General features: G+C 42.4%; 1 long non-coding RNA gene across 1 annotated transcript; it reads right to left on the reverse strand.

The window, feature by feature from the left end:
* Nucleotides 1–1,445: 1,445 nt before the first annotated feature.
* Nucleotides 1,446–24,530, reverse strand: LOC112265907. Its single transcript, XR_002955839.2, has 3 exons — nucleotides 23,914–24,530; nucleotides 20,668–20,788; nucleotides 1,446–1,843 (listed from the first exon to the last, which is right to left on the reverse strand). It is a non-coding gene; the product is annotated as an uncharacterized LOC112265907 (long non-coding RNA).
* Nucleotides 24,531–24,553: the final 23 nt, after the last annotated feature.

The raw sequence follows: 24,553 nt of genomic DNA on the forward strand, positions 1-24,553 counted from the left end.
TCTCTCTTTCTTTCTCTCTCTCGGAGGACCTGAGCCCTAGGACCATGCCCCAGGACTACCTGACATGATGACTCCTTGCTGTCCCCAGTCCATCTGACCGTGCTGCTGCTCCAGTTTCAACTGTTCTGCCTTATTATTATACGACCATGCTGGTCATTTATGAACATTTGAACATCTTGGCCATGTTCTGTTATAATCTCCACCCGGCACAGCCAGAAGAGGACTGGCCACCCCACATAGCCTGGTTCCTCTCTAGGTTTCTTCCTAGGTTTTGGCCTTTCTAGGGAGTTTTTCCTAGCCACCGTGCTTCTACACCTGCATTGCTTGCTGTTTGGGGTTTTAGGCTGGGTTTCTGTACAGCACTTTGAGATATCAGCTGATGTACGAAGGGCTATATAAATAAATTTGATTTGATTTGACCACAACAGCCCGAGGTCAAGCCCTCCAGAATGTCAGAGAGCTGAATGATGATTTTGTTTTTCTGACGCCTTTATTTTTCACCCTCTGACATTTTTGATTTCCTTGTGTCAGTGTCAACAGTTAACACTCCCATCTACTGCGGTGCAACGAGTCTAGGACCGGAGTGAGGCAGCAAAATGCTTGACCCTTCCCTTTGTGTGTGTGTTTGTGTGTGTATGCGTGTCAAAGGCCAACCACCACCTACCTTCCTTCAATTTCTTTACCGAGATTGCGTTAGCCAGTGGTTTTCAATTGGGACCAGAATTCATGTCAAAGGCGATAGGATTATTTATGTTCGACTTCAACTTCAATTTGCAGCCAATGAATATCCGTAGTGCTGTCACAGTTGTGACGGAACTGGTTCAGTGAACCGGGCTTGCATGATGAGTAACCTTGCCTGAGACCTTAGGACTTGCCTAGGCTTTAGCTTAGTGGGCTTCAATTGAGTTGGAAGATAGCAGGCTGAATTGATAGATTTACCCGCAAAAAACCCTGCAACTGTTATCAAGGTATTTTCCCCCATATATTCCATATTTCTTTCTATTGAACTCCTTCGCCTATTTTGAAAAAAATATTACACAAAAAAAAAGACACTGTGCCCTTTTATAAATACTTACATTATTCCTGTTGACTGTCAGCGCCCTGGATTGGCCCCCTAGCGTGACATGAGTTGCTGTGATTGTGATGTTGTGCCCCGAGCTAAAAGTCATGGGGCCTCCGAAGCTCGATGGAGGTGCCTCCTGTCGCCAAGGGGTGGTACTGTAGTTCTCTGCCAATATAAAGGCGATGCAGTCAGTCGCAAGCTGTTCTTGTTCTGAGCTTTTGTATCTTTTTGGTTCCCAGCATTCACCACTCGTTATCATTGTTCAAATGTACACTAAAATAAAACAATATGGCTGACAGGGAATTGCAAGGGGAAGGATACAGTTTTTTTGTATAGTACATTTATTCAATTATTTCATACTATTAACATTGTTTTATGGAGAATGTGATGTTCCGAGCAAGTTACAACCATATAATTGGAATTATTAGATTCTATATCTATTGTTTACAATGTCTTTATACCTGTTCTTTTTGGATCTGTCATGTTTTTTTTTTTTGTCTTGCCCTTGTCATGTCACATGACTGTTCTCATAGCACAGGCCAGAGTCCCACCTTCATTCCCCATCCCTTATCCACCACGGAGGAGAAAAGACATAGACACAACACAATCAGATGGCTTTGGAAGTGTGTGTGTGTTGTGGTGTACAGTGGTTTACATCCTGGGTTGGTCGTACAGTGACAAACTTGCACGTGGAGTTGTTGCTTCTTTCTCTAAGTTGCTGTATTGTTTCCATTCAAGTCAGAGAGCCAAGCAGAGTTGGGCCCTGTTCAGTCATAATGCCTGTATGGACAAAAACAAGATACAGTACTTCAATTGCAACAGGGAATATGCTTCAAACATAACTAGTGAAGTAAGTTTCATTTGATCACAGTAAACATTGTTAAATTGATTAAATCAGTCTAAAATGTGTTAATGTAGCAGAATAGGGATTATCTTTAGAAAGTCTAGCAACCAGCTTTGATTGATTAATTGATTGGTTGAATGGAGCGGCCCTGTCAGTACTTTCTTTTCAGATCTTTTTCAATTGAACACATTTTTTTATACATGTGTTTGTGTTCCTTTTTATATGACAGCTGTCTCCGCCGGTCTCTCTTTCTGTCTGTGAACAAGATGTGCGTGTGTGTGTGTGTGTGTGTGTGTGTGTGTGTGTATGTATCCGTTTTAGAAATGGCACTTGGCCTTGACAGTCACGTAAACGTTCTTGAAAAGCACTCGGCGTGGACACTCGAGGAAGCAACTCCGATAGATTCCCTCGCTGTGATGTCTGCGTGTCAAAGGACTTATCTCGCTAAGCATATGCTGGCACTTCACAATCATGTACTTCAAAAACCTCCAGCCTTCAAAGCATCAAAACGGCATTCAGCACATCAATCATGTAGCCACTAGCAAAATTCCCGAAGATGTCATCTGCGCTTAACAACAGCGTCCAAAGGCGTTTTGAAGACATTCTTAATGGCTGTCTTAATTTGAAGACTATAAATCATGGTCGTTTTCAGCTTTTACCTTTGCCTTAAGATAGAAGTGTATGAGAAGAAATGAACACAAAAAGGACAAAAAATGAAATCTGAAACTTTATCATTTATTTGTATTGCAGAAAATCATTAGTAGCACACCCAAGCCAATTATTGAATCCTCTGTTGAATTTCCTTCTAGGATTCCTATATATGGCCATAAAACAAGCAAACCTATGGTCAATTTTGGCAGTTTGCAACATACAGAATCACAATGAAAGGTAACTTGCTCATCAACGTTCAACACAATGTAAAGCATCCACAGTCAAGCTTGTACTCAGTTGAGGAAAAAAATACAAAATGACAACTCCCTGTGTTTAATTGTATTATTTTATTTTTTGTAGCCAACACCCCCTCCTTCCCTTGTGTTAAGAGAAAATATTCCAGCGCAAGGCGCAGAGGAGGGATAAACAATTTCACTGTACTAATTGGCCAGTGTCACTCCTGATGTTTTGGATAAACAGAGAGCAGGGGAAAGCCGAGACAAATGTTGGCTAATTAAATTGATGGGGGTTTGGGGGGGTAGAAAACACCTGACAAAAAATGTGACTGGGAAATAACAACAGCTCTACTTGGTGAATAAAAACACACTTCCTTCTTACTTTGAAATACTCAGCTTTCCCCTAATTGGGCATCATTTGCTGATGGGCGAACAACGTCCTCAAACTGGAACTCTTATTTTTTGAGAAGTAAGAGTGAGGTCCTGGATCCTCCTGAATAATACACGAAACAAAGAGAACAGGACAGAGAGCTTTGAGAGAAAGCGTGTTGTTTCGTTGTGTGATTTGATGTTGTGGCGATTTCCCAGTTCTGTAAGTATGTCGATTTAGGAATGAATTTATCCCTCTCCCTATCCAACTGTCTGGCTGTCTACCTCAACATTTATTTCCCTTTCTCTCCGTCTCTGCTTGGCTACTCTCTACTCACTCTCTCTCAAACACACAGCAACACTCTCTCACTCTCTCTCTCACATACACACACACACAAACACATACATTTTCTATCTCTATAAAACACACATACTCCCTCCCTCCTCTGTGTTGACCACTTGTCAGAGGATGTTTATGGACCATTGTTTGCGGTGCTGATGATCATTGTCATGGGGTGCTTCCATTACCCATACTCCACTCTGATGGATGGGGCCTCCCTTGACGCCTGCTGATATGGGTGTCCTTGACCACTGGGGCAGACAAGACAGGGGGAGGGGGTAGTGTGTGTGTGTGTGTGTGTGTGTGTGTGTGTGTGTGTGTGTGTGTGTGTGTGTGTGTGTGTGTGTGTGTGTGTGTGTGTGCTGAGGTACGACTAAGATGGGCGATATGTTTTTTGATTTAGCTAGGCGAAGGCTATGATGTATAGATTGCAGTGGGGAGATGTATAGATATGGAGCCAAACAGGACTGGTGTAGGACTATTGCCGTTTAAGATGGCTTAGCCTATATGATGTTACTTGATTTAGCTAGGCTAAGGCTATGATATATAGATACACTGCAGATTTTGCAGGTTTTCCTACTTACAAAGCATGTAGAGTAATTTTTTTTAATCATAGGTACACTTCAACTGTGAGAGACGGAATCTAAAACAAAAATCCAGAAAATCACATTGTATGATTTTCTGGATTTTTGTTTTAGATTCCGTCTCTCACAGTTGAAGTGTTCCTATGATACAAAGCATGTAGAGGTCTGTAATTTTTAAGTAGGAAAACCTGCAAAATCGGCAGTGTATCAAATACTTGTTCTCCCCACTGTATATACTAGGGAGATACAGTTCATAGGTACAGTATAGTGGGTAACCCAGCTGGACTGGGATAGTCTATGGCTAATGGGCTATGGTCAAGCTATGCTTTGAGTTGGGCCAAGGTTCTCCACCATTCTTACCTCATGGTTCCCCATTTGAGTTATACCTCACCACCCCTGTTCAGAAAAGGCTTTGGCTACATTGGGCTATAGGCTTGGAGCGACTTTATTCTCACGGCGCTCAAAATTCTTATTTAAGGATTACCATTATATGTGCAGGTCCTCGGCTCATAACAACCAATCAGAATGATCAGTGGTGCTTATCTGAATATATTGCTCAGTAACTCATCAATGAGTGTCAGCTCTTGTTCTTCGGGCCTGAAATATATGCACTCAAAGTATGCATACCAAACACAACGATACTGTATAATAATATGAACGGAATGATAATTGCATACAGTCAACCTACATCATTACATTCTTTTTTCTCGAAATGGCAATTGATTGAAAGCACTTGCGTTTCATGATTTTGTCACCACGAGACCTGACAGAGCATTGCACGATTAGATGACAGTATATTTCCCTTGCCCGGCAAGATTAACAACTATTATTGACCTTAATGGAAAGCAGAAGAAATACATTTCAAACAAATGATGCCCATCCTGGTGATTTGCATTCGACAAGCCATTCGCCATCTTCCCTGATTACCGAATGATTTTTGCTTTAATATAATGCACGGGAATCCAGTCAAATATATATATGCAACTTTACAAGCCCAGAGACAAAAAACCTTAAAGATATTGAAATTATAGTTTAAGGACTGTGGGGGGTGGGGAGAATGAGATATCTTAATGTCTTATCAGTTAAGACTTCCTTTGTATCGAGTAGTTTTCCCACCTTCACTCTCCTTGGAAAGACAGAGGCGCCACTGATGAATTCTTAAGCAGATCTCACTGATAATTGTATTTCATAACTGTCAAGCTGAGAAGAACGGTCCACTGAGAAGCTATTTGTGTCACCGCAGCCTCCCTCTCCCTCTCCTCACACAGCCCTCAATAAAACTCAAAATCGCGGCGGAGATTGTTAAGTCTTCCTCAAGGATTATTAAATCCAAAGGAGAAATTTATGGGTGACACTTCATAACAATTAATCAGAGTGCTTGATTAATAAAGTTGGCTGCCCCTCCCCATCCTCCTCCCTTATGCTCGTGAAGCCGTACTATCGGGGACGACGTGGTGTCATTCTTTTTGATTAATGGAGCAGTCTGACCACGCCCATAACCCCCCTCCTCCACACACACACATTCATGCACACACACACATAGTATGCCAAGTCTCACCTCTGTGGGGTGACTTTACTAACTTTCAAAAACAGGTAGGGCACAGTCATATGCGTATATATGTAGGATCTTAATTTTACCTCTATTATCACAGCAAAATAATTTGACCGTTTAGTCCATAATCAGTGGTTAGGCTATTAGCTGGCCAAAAGTAGGCTACATGAGAAGTGCAATACTGTTAACCCCGTAGTCGATTAAGAGCCGACATCTGTAGATATGTTTGATAAAACTGATGATAAAACTGACCCTTGAGGGACAGAGAGAGAGCGAGAGCGCGAGAGACCCTCTCTGTTGAGAGTATTGTAAGTGGTCTAAAGTCCTTATTTACTTCAGATTATACCCAGATATTCACAACACATTATTAGTGTGTGTGTGCGTTGGATTGTCAACGCACAAGGGATTTAAGGGGAAAAGGGGGAGATTTTGGAGAATGTCACCCACCTAACCTTGTCACTGTGATTAGACTACTGTGATTAATTAGTTTGGTAAGATTGAGCAATTAGGTCAGGTGTGTGCGTGTGTGTGTGTGTCTGGCAGGGGCATGTGAGAGCACGGAAAAATTACTTCCTCATTTGACCTGTACCAAAGCAAAAGAGAAAGAGAGAGAGGGAGAGCGAGAGAGACATTTTAGCAATGAGAGACCGATTGATTTTGTAGGTTATAAATCTAGTATGATTCAGATACTTGAAGATGGTATAATACACTGATATGTCAGTGCTTTTCAGGTACTGTATTTAGTTACATTCAATGAATCACAAGTCATCAGTGTCCCTTCAAAAATATGACTGTCGCTCTTGAGCAGGCTTACAAGTTGTAATGTAGCGCAAAGACTTCACTATAACACCCAAAATACCAAGAACAGCTTCAAAGGAAATGTCCGTCGAGCCCATTAGAACAGTAAGGTGCACATTTTAAGACACCCTCAGGCTCAAGCTTCACAGCAGGCTGGTATCCTCCATAAGTCTGTGGTACTGGGGCCTGTTCAGAAGAGAGCAACCCTTCTATGTACAACATTGTGAATACTCTGCCCTGCTTAATAGGCCCCAGCTTTCCCCCTCTAAAATACTGTTTGGGGTAAGAGGTCTTATCCACTACAAACTACATTTTACCCTAAACTGCGACTGTAAAACACAATGACAAAAGATGAAGTAAACGGTTTGAAGTGAAAGAGGATCTCCAACAACTCCTTGAGAATCGGCCTTGAGGAACCTTTTAAAGGTTTTCCCAATTAACTTGTTAGTGAGGTGGCTGGTATATTTTTGCAATTAAGAACCCCTCTGTGATTTAAGGCTTCTTTTTAAGTGCCAGGTCCTCAGAGACTGGGTTTGTGGCCATGCGATCACTCCTGCTGATTATCATTAATGAACGTTGTGAGGTCCATCCCTCAATATGACTAGGGAGGTACAGAGGACCTAATTAAGAGGTTCCCCTTCATGAAAACGTTCCTCAAACTACATGGGATGACCAATATAGAATACAGACATTTTAGTTACATAAAAGACAATCATCTGTTGAGAGTTGTCAATTTGGAACATCAATAGTAGCGATACATAATTGCTCAACCAAATCCCAAAGAAATTAAATTTACATTATCAAGATTATCAACTGCAGTCAGATTCATTCTTATAAGACTGACCATTCAATGTTACTGGCATGTTCAATCTTCAAATATACACCTCGCCATAACTAGCAACAGAGATATGGCATGGCTAGCCCTTTTATTTATTGCATGTGGAGCCATCTGTGCTGTAGTTGGTAGATTACAGCAGTGTTGTGGTTATTATTATGGCATATTTTTTGTTTTTTAGCTGTCAATCAAACCGAGCAAAAGGGAAAGTGAAACTAACCTCGACAGGTAAGTTTAGGAATACATTAGGAGATTTTGGTTAAGTGTAGGCATTAGGGTTAACTTTAGGCATTCATTCTGAGTGGATAAGGTTAGGATTAAGGCTTGAAACAGAAAAAAATACAAAACGAGTGCTTAGAACTGGTTTTCAACCCGCGATTCTCAGAAGCATAGCTCGCAGTTTAAACCAATCCTCCATCCCATCCCATCCCAAACACCCTAGCTCGTCACAAGCCTCTCTGGTAATAGGCTCTTGTGCTGTCCCTAGTGGATGGTAGGGTGTTGGGATCCCTGTGCATTAAAAACCTGGGTTTTCTGTTTGTCTGTTACCAGTTTGTCTTGTCTCTTCAAGCCTACCACCGTGTTTTTCCGTACCCCTGTTTTCTTTAGTCCCTGTTTTCTCAGTACTTCTGGTTTTGACCAGTCTGCCTTCCCTGACCCTGAGCCCGCCTGCCGTTCTGCACTTTACGGACTCTGCCCTGGATTACCGACCTGCCGTTTGCCTGCCCCCTGTTTTGTAAATAAACTTATGTGATTCGAACTGCCTGCATCTTATCCTGAGTTCTGATATGTGGTCCACTGGGCATGTTGCATGGTTGTTTTAGTGGAGATGTAAAAGGTTTGGCGAATCATACTGGAAACGACTACGCAAGAAGTGCAAGCTCACTTTTTAATGTTGGGATGGGCAGTTCTTATTTTCTCAACACTAGATCTGCAAAATAAATGAAATATGTGCTTTTAAATTGCAGTAAATGCTGTCATTACAATATAAATGTCCTTTACAAACTAATTAGCAATGAAAATAAATAATGTTTGCACTATGCCAAGAGACAGTCAATATTACTGATGCAGTGCTGTTTTGTCTGTTTGAGAAAATGTAGTACTGTCTAGCTGAGCTGACAAAGACAAACATTTCACTGCTTGACTTTTCTAATTAACGGGCAAAAAAAGGCTAATTGGCAGTGGAGTGCTTGTGTCAAAAACAACAAAAGGATCAGAGGAGGAGAGGAAAGTACACTCTTAGGAAAAAAGGGTTCCAAAAGGGTTATTCGGCTCTCCCCATAAGAGAACCCTTTTGGTTAAAGGTAGAACCATTTTTGGTTCTAGGTACAAACACAGGGTTCTTCAAAGGGTATGCATATCAATGGCTGGTATTTTGAAAAGTGAAATCTGTCACTTAATACAGCAGTGCTCTAAAGGTTTTCTGAAGGTTGTTCCAGAGCCCTGGTCTGTCCTGAGACACAACTGTTTAAGTGAGTGAGTGAGAGTATGTGTTTAGGAAGTGGCCCACATTAGTATAGGTGACTCATGCCCCAGCCATAAAGACTCTGTTATTCTTACCTCTGGGTACCCCCTCTGGGTATTTGAGGCCCTCTCTGGGTATCGGGGACCTCCTCTGCATATAGGCCCTTCTGGGTATTTGGAGCCCTCTCTAGGTATCGGGGGCCTTCTCTGCATATAGACCCCTTCTGCATATCGGGGGCCATCTCTGAGTATCGGGGGCACCCTATGGATATTTGAGGCTGCCTCAGGGTATTTGGAGCCTTCTCTTGGCATCGGGGCCCCCTCCGCATATTTGGGGCCCTCTCATGGTATCGGGGCCCACTCTGCGTATAGGCCCCCTCTGTGTATTTGGAGCCCTTTCTGGGTATCGGGGCCCCCTCTGCATATAGGCCCCCTCTGCTTATCAGGGGCCCCCTCTGGGTATTTGAGGCCCTCTCTGGGTATCGGGGGTCTCCTCTGTATATAGGCCCCCTCTGGGTATTGGGGCCCCCTCTGCGTATCAGGGGTCCCCTCTGTGTATCAGGGGCCCCCTCTGCGTATCAGGGGCCCCCTCTGCGTATCAGGGGCCCCCTCTGCGTATCGGGGGCCCTCTTTGGGTTTCGGGGGCCCTCTCTGTGTATTGGGGGCCATCTCTGTGTATCGGGCGCCTCCTCTGTATATAGGCCCCCTCTGACTATTGAGGGGCCCCAATACACAGTGACTAAAAGAGGGGCCTCAATACACAGTGCCCCCCCCCCTATGTGCAGAAGGGGCCCCTCTTTTTTTTCTAATGGAAAATAAACCCCCCACAACAAATCCACATAATAATTCATATTTCCTGTTGCTGCATGATTATTTTACTGTTGTAACAAAATGGCTCAAATTAAGATCTTACATCTGTATACCCAGCAAGTAGTCTGTGTATAGGTTCTTCAGCGTGATAGTGTATTTTTATCAAAATCCGTTTAATCAGAATAATTGCAAATATGCTAAAGTCAATGTGCTAGCTACTTTCACACCCTCTACAAATCCACAATGAAAAAATATCTTCAGGAAAAATACTGTACGAGTAGTACATTTTTCGAATGGGGTGATTCCTCACAAAACTAGAACATAATTTACTCTACGGGCATATCAAAGATCCAGAGTGGGATCTCTGCTAGTTTTAAAGTTATGACCCATTTTATATAGAGACATTTGCATAGTAGACACTGTAACCAGAGAGGAAGAGGCGAAGTGAGGGAAAACTGGGCCCAAAATGGGTGTTCTCCAGCAGGTGGCATTTTTTCATTTTTTTTCACTCACCATGGAGGTCAATGAGAATTTTGTATTTGGTTATAAAAAATGTTTTGTGGTTTATTTGCTACGTGTGGATTAATTGATCGAATAGAAGTTTCGTAATGATTAGGTTGTTACGAGTGTACCGATATAAGTACAACATGTGACATCCCTGCAACTTTGAGAAAAAACACTTTATTTTGGAGTTGTGCCTGGTCGTCACTAGTTACCCCAGCCACAAAGTCATGCACCCAACCTATTTCCAAAAATGTTCTTCTTAAAATTACATTTTAAACCTCACCCTAACCACTCTGCTAACCTTATGCCTAACCCTAACCTAAAATGAAGACAAAAAAGCAATTTCTTGTTTTCATGAATTTTTACTTTGTGGCTGTGGTAACTAGTGGAAACCATTGTGCCTGTCAGTCACACAAGTATCTGTCCTCTCATTGGCTACAAGGGTCCCACCTGATCTTGCCTCCCTACTGCCTTCCATTTTTTTAAACAACATCTATTCATTGTTAGAGTGGTCACTAGAGTATCTGGTCAATATAATGGATGATCAGTGATTTAACGAGTCACAGCCCTCCTTTTACTTGTATCATTACACACCCTGCAAATCAACAGCCAGAGTGCAACCATTTTGAATCCATTTTCACATTCACTCTGTTGGTAATGCAAACCTATTGGATTATAACTCTAAGTTGCAGACATACCACTTTGATATGGTTGTAGAGTGTATTATGTTCAACAAGATACTGTATATAAAAAATAGGTAAATCAAAAAATGTAAATGTTCAATATTCATGTTTATATTTTCAACATGCATAAATTAATGTCAGGTTATTTGAACTTAAATCAAAATACTACTCATATTACAGGGCAATCGTTAAGGCTTTGTATAACACCAATGTTTGCTTTGCAGCACCTACAGATTAAACATTATAGTCTTAAATGAAGACTGGTTAAGGCCGAAATGTCACAAATATTCCAACTTCAAATAATTATTTCTCAATTATGCTTTAAGACATACTACATGGTCAAAAGTATGTGAACACCTGCTCGTCAAACATCTCATTCCAAAATCATGGGCATTAATATGGAATTGGTCCCCCCTTTGCTGCTATAACAGCCTCCACTCTTCTGGGAAGAATTTCCACTAGATTTTGGAACATTGCTGCGGGGACTTGCTTCCATTCAGCCTCAAGAGTATTAGTGAGGTTGGACACTGATGTTGGGCGATTTTTGGTTAGTTAGTTAGCTGTATAGTAGTAGGCTAGTCTAGCTTAGTGTCATGTTCTGACCTTAGTTCCTTTGTTATGTCTCTGTTTTAGTATGGTCAGGGCGTGAGTTGGGTGGGTTGTCTATGTTCTTTTTTCTATGTTGTGTTTTGCGTTTGACCTGGTATGGTTCTTAATCAGAGGCAGGTGTCGTTAGTTGTCTCTGATTGAGAATCATACTTAGGTAGCCTTTTCCCACTTGTGTTTCGTGGGTGATTATTCTCTATTCAGTGTTTTTTGTATTCACCGTTCAGGACTGTTTCGTTTCATTCTCTCGTTATTTTGTTTTCTGGTGTTCATGTAAATAAAGTATCATTATGGACACTTACTACGCTGCGCATCGGTCCGATCTCTCCTACTCCTCCTCAGAGGAAGAAGACGAGCGTTACAGAATCACCAACCACCAAAGTACCAAGCAGCGTGGTAACGGGCAACAGCAGCGATCTCCAGACTCCTGGACATGGGAAGAGATCTTGGATGGCAAGGGACTCTGGGTACAGCTGGGAGAATATCGCCGCCCCAAGGCAGAGCTGGAGGCAGTGAAATCCGAGAGGCGGTAGTATGAGGAGGCAGCACGGCAGCGCGGCTGGGACGAGAGGCAGCCCCCAAAATTTCTTGGGGGTGGCAGACGGGGAGTGTGGCTAAGTCAGGTAGGAGACCTGCGCCAACTCCCCGTGCTTACTGTGGAGAGAGGTGGACCGGGCAGGCACCGTGTTATGCTGTGAGGCGCGTCCTCGAGGCGTGTCCGAGGCGTGTCCTCGGTGCGCAGGCACAGCCTGGTGCGTTACATAGCAACGACTCGTATCAGACGGGCTAGAGTGGGCATCGAGCCAGGTGCCATGAAGCCGGCTCAGCGCATCTGGTCTCCAGTGCGTCTCCTCGGGCCGGGGTACATGGCACCAGCCCTGCGCATGGTGTCCCCCGTTCGCCAGCACAGCCCAGTGCGGTCGATTCCACCTCACTGCACTGGCCTGGCTACGGGGAGCATCCAGCCAGATAGGGTTGAGCAGTCTCGGTGCTCGAGACCTCCAGTGCGCCTCCACGGCCCAGTCTATCCGGTGCCTCCTCCACACACCAGGCCTCCGGTGGCAGCCCCCCGCACCAGGCAGTCTCTCCGTCTCCTCCCTACAGGTGCTCCCGCCTGTCCAGCGCTGGCAGAGTCTCTCCATCTCCTCCCTACAGGTGCTCCCACCTGTCCAGCGCTGCCAGAGTCTCCCGTCTGTCCTGAGCTGCCAGAGTCTCCCGTCAGTCAGGAGCTGCCAGAGCCGCCGGTCAGTCAGGAGCTGCCAGAGCCATTCGTGGGTGGGTTGTCTATGTTCCTTTTTCTATGTTGTGTTTTGCGTTTGTCCTGGTATGGTTCTCAATCAGAGGCAGGTGTCGTTAGTTGTCTCTGATTGAGAATCATACTTAGGTAGCCTTTTCCCAGTTGTGTTTCGTGGGTGATTATTCTCTGTTCAGTGTTTTTTGTACTCACCGTTCAGGACTGTTTCGTTTCGTTTTGTTTCATTCTCTTGTTATTTTGTTTTCTGGTGTTCATGTAAATAAAGTAGCATTATGGACACTTACCACGCTGTGCATTGGTCCGATCTCTCCTACTCCTCCTCAGAGGAAGAAGACGAGCGTTACACTTAGGGGTATTTTGGGATATTTGTTTCTTTCCTTGGGTCCAGCTCAGCCCCTTTTCCTGCCCCCTCGTTACCGTGTGTTTTCAAATACGTGTTTGACGGTCATATTAGTTGTCTGTGGTTATTTTCATTCACACCGTTATTTTGTCACTATTGCACTTTGCGTGAGTTATAATACGGGTCTCCGTATACCATCCCCCCTAGACTGCCGGGCCAAAGGGATTCGTAACACCTTCACTGGAACTAAGGGGCCTGAACCATGAAAAACAGCCCCAGACCATTATTCCTCCACCAAACTTTACAGTTGGCACTATGCATTGGGAAGGTAGCATTCACCTGGCATCTGCCAAACCCAGCAGATCAGGATCCATCTGAACATTCCCTTCATCAATGATGTATCCCAGAAACGAGATAGTGGAGCGGTGGAACTTGCACTTCTCAGCTTTTACAAACAACTAATTTTCCAGGAGGCACTGAAGGATCTGTCGAACATGGAGAATGTGTTCCTGGGCAGAACAAGAAAAAAACAGGATGTCGTCGAGGTAGACAAAAACAAAATTATTTACATGTCCCGGAGCACATCGTTGACCAGGGCCTGGAAGATAGTGGGCGAGTTGGTGAGTTCAAACGGCATAACCAGGTACTCATAGTGTCGACAGGCAGTGTTGAAAGCCGTCTGCCGCTCATACCAGACAGGGAATATATCTGGCCTCGAGGTGGTGTGGTGCCTAGGAGTTGGTCAATAGCACAATCATAAGGACGATGTGGAGGAAGGGAGGTAGCATGAGCCTTGCTGAAAACCTCCAGGCGGTCATGGTACTCTGTGGGAACAGCAGAGAGATTCGAGGTCGTACGCAACCCTGGAGGCAGACGTTCCAGGGAAGGCTGCACCGCCTTCAGGTGAATGGCAGAACGGGCTTCAACCCAGGATTGAACCCGTGGTCCAGTCAATATCGGGGTTGTGCTTCTGGAGCTAAGGAAATCCCAATTCAATAAAGATGTGGGGTGACTCAATGAGGAGAAGCTGTATTGACTCACTGTGGTTTCCAGATACCCGCATATTACTGGGAACTGTGATGTGCGTGACTCTTCCAATGGAGCGGCCGACCAGTGCCCTGGCATCCATGGGAACGGAGAGGAGTTGAGTAGGGATACTTAGTTCTGATACCAGGGTAGCGTCCATGAAACTTTCATCTGCCCCAGAGTCAATGAGCACCTGGAGAGACTTAGACTGGTCTCCCCACATCAAGATCCCATAAAAAGCAGTTTGGGTAATGGAAATTAGAGGGTTCCCAGTCAGGCTCACGAGTGTACTTGTACCAACTAAGGATTCAGGTCTCTTCACTGGGCAGGTGGCTATGTAATGCCCTACAGCACTACAATACAGACAACTATTGGAGCTTAGCCTGTGTGAACGTGCCCTAGGCGATAATCTAGCTCTTCCCAGTTGCATAGGTTCTGGTGAATCCGACTCACCCATCGTCGATGATTCTAGAGGGAGCTTGGGTGGCCTCGGATCCTCTCGGAAAAACAGCCTTCGGGGTCATCCGGATTCCTTCGGAGATGAGCGAACCGCAGCGGAAAGACGAGTGTGACCTAGGCCAGACCTCCTCTCACTCCTGCGTTCCCCTAGACGTCCATCAATCCTAATGGTGAGGGCGATGAGGGAATCGATGTCCACCAGTAACTCCCGAGCAGCTAGCTCATATTTTATCACCTCTGATAATCTGTGAAGGAAGGTATCAAATAGGGACTCTGGATTCCAGGCACTCTCGGCGGCTAACGTGCTACAGGCTAAGGTCTACATCGTAGTCTCCCACTCTACTGGAGTCTTGACGTAATTCAAGTAGTTTTCGGGCCGCCTCTCCCCCGGATCCCGGAGAATCGTAAACCTTCCTCAACTCTGCCATGAAGTCATCCAAATCACGACAAATAGCTGATTGTTGCTCAAAAACTGCAGTAGCCCAGGATAGTGCCATTCCCTGCATTAGCATAATAATATACGCTATCTTCGACCGATCCGAAGGGAACGAAGATGGCTGCAGCTCAAAAATGAGGGAGAACTGAGAAAGAAAACCCTGGCAGGTTCCAGGATCCCCAGAATATCACTCCGGAGGAGGTAAGCGGGGTTCTCGGGGAGCCAGGGTAGGCTGGCTCCCCGATTTGCTGATTTGCTCCATAATAGCCTTGAACCCTTGGTTGTGGCATTCCGTCAGGGAGCAAAGCCCTTCCAAAAGGTTCAGCAGTAGCTCCTCATGCCTCCCAATGGTGGCTCCCTGCAGGGAGACAGCGTGGCGGAGCTGGTCCAAGTCTGCTGGGTCTGTTATGGCCAGTTCGTACTTTAAGGGCACAGGGCGAGACCCAGATGCAGACACTGGAGGCAGATGGTTCGGGTCTCTGATATTTATTATAATCCAAGGCAAGAGAATGGTCGTGGACAGGGAAATAAAATCATAAACAAGGTCAGAGTCCAGGAGGTACAGAGTGGCAGGCAGGCTCGGGGTCAGCGCAGGCAGTATGGTCAGGAAGGCGGGTTCAGAGTCAAGGCAGGCAAGGGTAAAAACCGGGAGGACTAACAAAAGAGAGATAAGAAAAAAGCAAGAGCATGGAAACAACCACTGGTTAGGTTGACTTGACAAGACGAACTGGCAACAGACAAACAGGAAACACTGGAATAAATACACAGGGACTAATGGGGAAAACGGGTGACACCTAGAGGTGGGTGGAGACAATCACAAAGACAGGTGAAACAGATCAGGGCGTGACAATAAGCAATCGCTTAAGGCGAGGGCACCCGGACATAAAAACAAATAAAAATCAGTCGGGGTCTCAACTTACTGTTGAGCGTTAGATTAGTAGAATACACAAGGTGCAATTTCAAAATGTGCTTGTGCAACAGCAGTTTTCCACTTGTTATGTCAGTCACTGACAATCACTCAATTAGGGTTCAATTACCCAGCTATCTAAACTTGTAGTAATCATGGCCAAATTACCGACTGGACACGAAGAGCACATGCCCAGGAGCCCTGACCTCCAGGTGGATTGATTTAGTTAGTAACTCACTCAGATATCAAATTAACATTTATTTGACCTTTATTTAACTAGGCAAGTCAGTTAAGAACAAATTCTTATTTTCAATGATGGCCTAGGAACAGTGGGTTAACTGCCTGTTCAGGGGCAGAACGACAGATTTGTACCTTGTCAGCTTGGGGATTTGAACTTGCAATCTTCCGGTTACTAGTCCAACGTTCTAACCACAAGGCTGCTACCCCCCCCATGGCAAAATGTGTAGAATTGCAGTGAATTTGTTTTTAAACTGCAACTCTTTCTCTCGGCCCCATGGCAAAACAAGTAGAATTGCTTGAAATTAGTTATAAAATTGCAACATTTTCTTTCCGCACCATGGCAAAATGTGTAGAGTTGCAGAGAACTTGCTTTCAAGCAATGATTAAGTTAAACGAAGTAGAACAATTGTTAGGGAAAAAAAGGACAACAACAATGAAAATAAAGTAGGCCTACAACAAAGCTTAATGCAAACTGTAAATAGGACTATAGCATAAAACATGGCAAACATTAAAATGTTTGAAGTTGACATGGAATAATGACACAGTAAATGTTTTTCTATTGTGGTGTAATTATTACTTACCAACACATCAATTTAATCAGCCCAACGATTTGAAGACGCACAAGCAATCACCAGAGACTTGATTTTGTTTGTGTTCTCTCTGTGTGAATTTTTACCTTCAAACAATTAGGCTTCACAGTCTAACCTTTACATCTTAACAGCGAGCGATATTGTTTTTAATGATCTTAGTCAATCATCTAAAGTTCTTTAATAAGAGTCATTATTTTTGGGATCAATTCAATTGTAATAGCATAGCTATAGTCAGGGCCGACCCTGGGCATAAGTGACATAGGCAATCACCTTGGGCCCCTGGCCATAAAAATAAATAAAACTCAGTCGGGGTCTCAACTTACTGTTGAGCATTAGAATAGTAGAATAAACAAGTTGCAATATCCTGAAATTTGCTTGTCCACCAGCAGTTTTCCTCTTGCTATTTCAGTCACTGACAGTCATTCTTTTTTTTTTAGAATGGTAAGTTAGTCTACCCAGCTATTTAAACTTGTAGTAATCATGGCTGAATTACCGACTTGGGCACTAAGGGCACGTGGCCAGGGGCTGTGACCTCCAGGTGGCCCCCATTTGATTTTGTTACTGCAAGTCTTTCTCTCCACCCCATAGCAAAATGAGTAGAATGAAATTAGTTATAATATTGCAACAACAATAAAAATATGCACCATGGCAATATGTGACTCACCCCCTGGATTCGGACTTATGTAGCAAAATTTGAAATTGTGTTTTTTACATTAGATAAAAGTAGAGATTCAGAGCTACAAAATGGTATATCATACACTGCATTTGAGGAACAATGGGAAATTAATTCTGCTTTGAAAGTTGATTAGCTTGTAAACTCACTTTTGAGAAAATTGCCTTTTGAATGTTTTGTTATCTAGTGAAGAGCTCTTCTTTGTCTACACCCATTCAGCCTCGCTTTAGCCCCACCCACCTCGTTTCCCTCTGGAAGCACACACTTGACGCTCTGAATAGCATGACAACAGCCTAACCAGCTCTGCTGGCAACAATTTCATTACGCTTTTTTGCAGACGTTTACTGACACTGGCCGTATTCATTGGGTGTTGTACACACGTCAAGTAACGTTAGCTAACGAGCCAGCCAGCCAACATTAGTTAGTTAAACCATGTTAATTAACCATGTTCAATGTTAGCTAGCTAACACTAGGCTCTAACTAGAACAACACACGCCTCTGGGAAATGAATAATAACATCAGCTAGGGAGCCAGTCAGCTAACGTTAGCTAGGTAGCTAACAATACACTTCAGCTTAAGACATATAGCTAGCTAGGTAAACAATGTACCTAGCTAGGTAAAGTGTAAGTTCACACACGTCACATAATGTTTGCTAACGAGCCAGCCAGCTAACGTTATGTTAGCTAGTTAAACAACAATGAACAGTGCCAACAATGCCACAGTGCTGTGAGCTAACCAACCATGTTAATGTTAGCTAACTAGAACAGCAAACGGCTCTGGGAAAACGAATGATAACATCAGCTAGGGAGCCAGCCAGTTAATGTTAGCTAGCTAGCTAACAGTACACTTTAGCTTGAAATTAAACCACTTTCTGTCAAAATTAGAAAACGAGTAATATCTGAAAATGTAACTAGCTATCTTACCTGTATACATCATCGTGCATGGATGCGTCTCCGTGTCAGGAATGCCATGCCACCGTTGCCCTTAGTTTGAAGATGTAATCCAAAGACTTTAGCTATCATACTCTAATTCCACTGATTTCAAAACTTGATCCTCCAGAAAGTGGTGAGACACACTTATGCAGCTCCACTACACAATACCATTTTTTAAAAGCCACGTTCGACAGGATTACCAAGACAGACTGATGAGATTCTATGGCAGACCAAGCTGAACTCCTCCCTCGTCATCTCCAGCCCACTCATTATCTCAGCCAATCATGGCTAGTGGGAAGGTTGCTAACTTTTTCTGTGGCTCAACCAACAAGGCTCGTAATTTAACAAATGTATTTGTATTTACAGATGACATACACGTTTGTTATTAAGGCACATGAAAGTTCACATGTTCAAGAAGGCATTTCTGCCAAAAGTTCACATGTTCAAGAAGGCATTTCTGCCACAAATATGTTTTATGTTCAAACGGCTTTCCTGTGAAGTCGTGAATTGCGGCATACACCTAGATTCCTGAATCGGGTAACATATGTGTAGTATTGCAGAACACTTGCTGTTGAACTGCAATACTTTCTCTACATCCAATGGCAAACTTTGTAGAATGGCAGGAAATGTACTTTAAAATGTAGATTTTTCTCTCCGCCATCAAGAGGGGGGGTCACCTAAATGTTTTATCTGCGAGGTTGGGGTCCCCCAATCAAATCTATAGCAGAGCAATTTAATCATGAGTGAATCGATATCTGTAGATCTTATACTGTACATGTCCACATATCCATAGCATGCTCAACACCATTTTAATTTAGCTACGTAGTAGTATGGCTCATAATGAACTTGCTCTGCATCTGTCATCCTCAAATAACGTCCATGGGACGTTTCATCATCTTGGGGCGTCCAAATTGGGGTAATCAAAAGACCCCAGCAGAGATTATGAACCTTTAATTGCGTTGTCAAAATTACGGCATAGTGTGTCATCTCTCGCGTCTCTACTTCAGATACGTTTCTTCATCAACATTTGGTGAAAAACTACAGAAGTAATTGAGTTGTGGGTATAAAGCTCTATCAAAGCTCTTGTTCTTCTAGGCTAGGTGACATTTTAATTATACGTCCTTATCTGATAGATGGGGAGATATACCTTGTGTCAAAGTAAACCCCACTTCTTTATTGTTTTTTAATCATATATGCTTATATTCATGCTGTCAATGGATGCATGGGATTTCATTTGACCCATCATTGATTGAAGATTATGTACCATATAGAGGAGGTTTATCGTGAGCCACAAATCTCTCCGATTAGAAGTGTCTTGTTACTTGAATGACAATGAGCGCAAAAAGAAACTTAATAAGTGAATGGCTATATTTTATTCAAAGTTTAGTAGAAGTATGTTATGGTGAAAAGACTTTGTGCATGTGGAAGAACTGCAATCTTGAGCTGACAAGCTTAGAGTTCTTCCTCAGGCACAAAGTCATTTCACCATAACATTATACGTAGTTAATAGTGCATCAATTGTAAATAGTACTTATGCCATTTGATTACTGATTGAGTCAGTAAGTAATCAATGTAACAATGGTCTCAATGGTGAATCAAGAGTATAGCTATGGATCAATAGTACCAATGAGTCAGGCTGTAATTAGGACAAGTTACAGTACATTGCAACGTTATGAGCATCATAACATTCGAATGGCATGTCCAATTATATTATGGAGTTGAAGCGACATGGAATTCACCCCCCACACTAAAAACCCTTGATTCTATCATTCCATCAGTTACCCTTGCATTGGTGTGTTACGGCTGGAGGGTCTCTGTTTGCTTGAGGTGATGCCTCAAACAATGATAATGGTGATAGTAATAGTGATAATGCTACACATATAACCAGGCAGTTAAATGTCTTTCTCTTTATTGTAGAAACAGCATGTTTGCATTCAACTGTATTTGTCTGATTAAATATTTATTAGTGTGACTGATGAGGTTGTGTGATAGCAGGTCAATAGAGGCATCAAACATTTTATCTGAAGCTTTGATTTAAAACATTTTTAGTACTTAATAAAAAATGCATGTAGGCATAGCACTTTGTATCCAAACTTTACATTTAATAATTATTATATTGGAAGATAAAATGGAAAAACTAAATGCGTTAATCAAGTGTCATCAGCTAATGTATGTAACATATTTTCTCCAATTGTTGGCCTATAAAAGTAATTTCTAACTTTCATTACTTTTAGTTTTTGGATATTCCAATGTTGCCACCCATTTCAGGCTTACATTACGGGGCAGTAAAGTTTGGGTAGAGAGTCATCTATCTCTAGCTAAATATCTTATCCTTACTTCATCAATAAAAGGGTCAAAATGTTTTGTCTATATACAGGTACATTTTGTGTATACTGCATATCACATAAATGTTTGGGATGAGGTTGTTTGTATTCGTAAACAGTACACTACTTTTGGAATGTTCCCTCACCTTCTAGCACTGGGCCTTCAGCCAATGTAGTATTTAGAAGCAGGGGTGAAATAGTAGTTCCATTCTCACTGGTATCACTGTACACCATCCACACAATCTGTGCGTGTTCACGTCAACCAATCTAAAAAAAAGAACGAACAAGAAAGAAGAACATAATGTGTGCAAATATACAGTACATGCCAACTACACGAACATGTTCACATGTACTGAGGGGAGTGTTTTTCAACGTAGATTAAAAAAAAGGGAGACGACGGTGACACAAAACGAGGGTGACTCGTCATCTTGTTGTCATTGTGTCAGTTTGAAAAGGTACTTGATATGCGCAGAGGGGGGAAATGGGACTATGCCATGTTATTGTTTGCGAATGTGTAAGATCTTGACATACATGTGTGTGGACATGTGTGATGGCATCCTAGGATTGTGTAGCTTGGAAGCTTTTTGGACCATAATGCACTGATTCATTATGACTGGCTGTAAGGAAGGAGAGAGAGAGAAAAAAAAGAGAAAGAAGGGGGAAAAAAACGTTTCAAATGCGCTAGCACCTGGAACTTCAAATCTAAACAAAAATCTCCCCATTTACCCTTCAATCTTGTCACAGGATATGCCATACTTTTCCTCAGACACCCAGTTCTAGGGAACTGCAACACAATTTCCAGAAAATTCCAGGGAGCGTGGACGTGGACCCAATGCCCAGCGAGTTATGGTCTGGCCTCCCGGTTTACGCTCTGTGTTGTTACTGACAATGGTAGCCATGCTCTCACTCCTGTCATACCATGGTGCCGTCCGACTCTGCATTCAGCCATGTCTCTCTTATGATCACACTGTTCTTTAAAAAAAAACTCAGTTACTCTCCAATGTTCGCGATAGCATGAATTGTGTGGTGTAAAGTATTATCAGGATGGCTCCTTTAAGTTCTATTCAAAGTTAATACAAATGCTGGCTTTAAATTCTGCTTTTTTTGTGTCCTGTAGATTTCTTGGGCCTTGGCACTATGGTATTGTGGAATCTTCTTCGTAAGAGTCTTAAATACCTAAAATAAGGTATATGCAATTTGTAATTGCATTCACACTGGCAATAAACGATAACGTGTTAGGAGTAATGCGTCATTACCTCTGTTTCTTCCTTTCACGAATACATAAAAGACCAGCAAATTGTGAATAGTGGTGGACACTACAGAACATACTCTGCTGTTAACATTGACTTACACATTACGAGAGGTTATGCATGTGCACGGGGGAGGTGCAGAGAAAACACCATCTTGTTTTCCAGTTTAACCCTATGTGATAGGGCTTGCGTTGAGTCATCGGGGACATTCAGCAACAATTATAGTTACAATGTAACTGTAATGGGGCCACAACACACTGATATCACCACATGTGTGTGAGTTTATGTGTGTGTGTGTGTGTATGTTTGTGTGCGTAGGTGTGTGTTTGCAGGCCAGTGTATGTGTTTGCGAGCCTGCATCCGTCTGCAATGTGAAGGCCTGTGCATGCATGTGTGTATGTGTGAGTTGCATGAGACTGCCTTCCTTTGGGCAGATAAGAAAGCAAACAGCATAATGTGATCTTTGGTGTGTAAAAATCTGGATAATATCACATAACACATAATATGTGTATCTAGATTCCATAAGAAACAAATGTAGGCCTACAATATACCCTCAATTAAAGTATAAGCCTACAATATACCCTCATTTCATTCCATATGATCCTTATCGCATAATCATTTTACCACATTTTCAATACCATGCATATTATGAAAGTGTTTATTTTCTCTAAAATAATTAATTTAGCAAATACAAAAGGTTAAAAACACACATGAGGATGACCTAATTATTTTCCCCATTACATCTTATTGTGAATACAACACAATGCCTAGTGAAAATGATTTACACTCAGGGCTTTTTAGATTACAAAAACACTATGAACTCTGAATTAAACAAATTCTTTAGCAGGAATATTGTGTGCAAGTTAATCAGGAATGTCAAATGACAATCCCTTTGAGTTAAAGTTGAACTGCATCCTTATTGAGCCTGGGCTGGAAAGTATGGTCTAGAAGTGTTTTCATTCACTATGAACCTTAATGAAGTAGTCGTAAAGTTCTCCTGAGCAGGTGTTTGCCTTGAGAAAAATATTTAGTTCTGGTTTTCTGTAATCATTAGAGCATTCAATAGTGAATAACAGGCAACAATTTAGGACCTACAATAAATGCAATACACTCTATTCTACATAGTTTTGGATGAATATTTTGTAATATTTCTAATAGCCTAATTTCTAAATTATGTTAACTGGTCTATACCTAAATTACACCAAAGATGCCAGCAATGGCTTATAGAAAGAAATGATCAAAGCAACAAGACCAAACAAGATGCACAAGGGCGAGCACAACTAAGGCAGGATAAAAGTTCTCAAAGATCAACATTGGATCTATTGTTAAGAATTCAATAAGGTATCGATCTGCACAAAACATATATTCATTTTTTTGACAAAGTTGACCAAAACGTTTTTCTGGTTTTGTTATAAGTCTTAGCTGAACAAATCTCATTGGTATCCTATGTTAAATTAACTGTAATAATAATAATAATTATAATAATAATGACACTAATAATAATACCAACAATATTAATAATAATAGCAATATCTGTGGAAAATAATGTAGTTTAAGAATATGAAATTACATGAGACAAAACCTTTCAAGACCAATTAAATTCCAATGTTCAATCTGAACACTTACAATTGTAAACGCAGCTAGAGAAGTCTTATAACCGTTAAAAACGCTGTAGGCCTATTCTCTATGAAGAAGCTCCTGTAACACAGAGTGCTCTGTCCATTAAGTGCATAAAACCCTCGCCTGTCCTTGCCAACTCTACTTCCACGATGCACTTTCTGATTGAAGATTAGTGACGTAAGAAACATCAATCGCGACAGGCATGTCGAGGTAGATGGAGGAATGGATAGATAGGCAGATGTTGGGGCGGTACTTGGAAATATTGCCACATTATTAGCCCCCTCCGACAACCATTCTGCATAGATGATAAATTTGATAGCATGCTGGCAATGTCTCAAGTATGTCGCGCGCACTGAGAGGTAAGGATTTATTTGAGTGGGTAAAATCCTAACGATAGTCTATTGGTTCATCATCTGTTACCTTTTGACTTGAGAAAAATATCTAACATTTAAAAAAATGAAGTGCGGAGTGGCATGAACAGATAAGCGAGGTTAACATATGGTGCAAATTCCGAGAACTCACCAGGGTCAGTTAAACAAGGTTCGTCTGCCGGCCGCCTGGGCGTTGGGAAATTAATCCGTCTCGCAAAAATGCAGTCGTGCGCCCGAGAATGTGGATTGAGTTGGTGCATTAGCAAGAAGCGGCAGCCATGGTGGTGATGGAAAATCTCCAAAATATCTGATGCATGGGGTGGTAGGTGGAACGGTGCGTATCTACCGCTGAGCAACGTAACACAGCTTCAATGCCACCGAAGTTATAAACTAGCCTACTTAGCAACATCAAACGTGCTTTAGGTAACACATGTACCCACAGAGTAGCCAAAATAAAAGAGCATCTCATAAAAAAATAGAAGAAAACTATACTTCACGGTAAATTGGGGTTCTCTTGATGTCCTAGGTTTAGAATACTTTCAACAGCTTGGCTATTTGAGTTATTGACCAAATAGATACTCTGCCTCAATGCAGTCGGGCATAATAAGTTGTTGTATTGACATGTTAATAACATAGTGAATGAAATGGATTTAAAAATAAATGCGCAGGGATGGAGAGCAGTGCACTGTTTAAGTTACAGTGGACTTCTGCACTCTGTGCACCTCCCCTTCCCCATGCAAAGTAGTCAATTCCTAGCAAGGTGTAACGAATCGATCTGCAACTTCCAATGC

Source organism: Oncorhynchus tshawytscha, linkage group LG13 (genome assembly GCF_018296145.1).
Source record: "Oncorhynchus tshawytscha isolate Ot180627B linkage group LG13, Otsh_v2.0, whole genome shotgun sequence".
Taxonomy (NCBI): Eukaryota; Metazoa; Chordata; class Actinopteri; order Salmoniformes; family Salmonidae; genus Oncorhynchus; species Oncorhynchus tshawytscha.